Raw genomic sequence first — 819 nt, 5'->3', positions numbered from 1 at the left:
CTGAAGGAGGTGGGTCAGCAGCCACGTGTCTTTGCTCTGTAACTAACTTCCCCTTAGTAGAATTGCTTGCATTAGAGTGCTCACTCCCATCCAATTCTGTTATTCACTTTATTACATCACCCTCTCCATTTAGATTAATCGTCTCCTCAAGGTTGAGAGCAGGGTATAGTCTAGTCACGTCTATAACTGGTTCCAAGGATGTTTCTGCAGTGTCTCCAATTCCCCATTGCACATGGACCTATTGTTCTGGTTTTCCTTTTTTGAGAATGGTGCAAACTCCCAGAACTCGAGAAGGCTCGAATATAGGACCCTCGAAAAGAATTTTTAGCCGAATTTTTGAGAATGCCGATTCGAAAAGTGGCAAGTGATTTTGATTTGATATAACAAGTCGAAGCTGACAATTGACATGTCGAATTCAATGATGTAATGTACAAGGGCAGTTACTTGGCTTTGCACTTTGGCGAGAACAATTATTCTTTCGAATTCTTTAAAGGTGACACTTGGTAGTACAAAATTGGTCAAATTTGTCTATAGATTGACAATGTTCAGAGGAAGTAAGGGGTAGGAATTCGTCATCAGAAAACATTCTCGCACACTCATATCCCAACGACTTTCTAAGTTTGCCATGAGTTTATTTTCTGTAGGATTCCTTCCATGTATTTACATTTCTTTTCAAGTTCTTGTAATTTAGTTTCATGTAATTCATTTTCATTTTACAAAAGTCATTTTCTTTCTTCTTTATGTTCTAAATTGTAATTTAAATTTCAAAGTCCTTCGACTTCATTAAAGGTAATTGTTTACTTAATTTGAAGTATTTAC

The sequence above is a fragment of the Arachis stenosperma genome, chromosome 5, assembly GCF_014773155.1.
Source record: "Arachis stenosperma cultivar V10309 chromosome 5, arast.V10309.gnm1.PFL2, whole genome shotgun sequence".
Classification (NCBI taxonomy): domain Eukaryota; kingdom Viridiplantae; phylum Streptophyta; class Magnoliopsida; order Fabales; family Fabaceae; genus Arachis; species Arachis stenosperma.
This window is presented reverse-complemented; position numbering follows the sequence as displayed.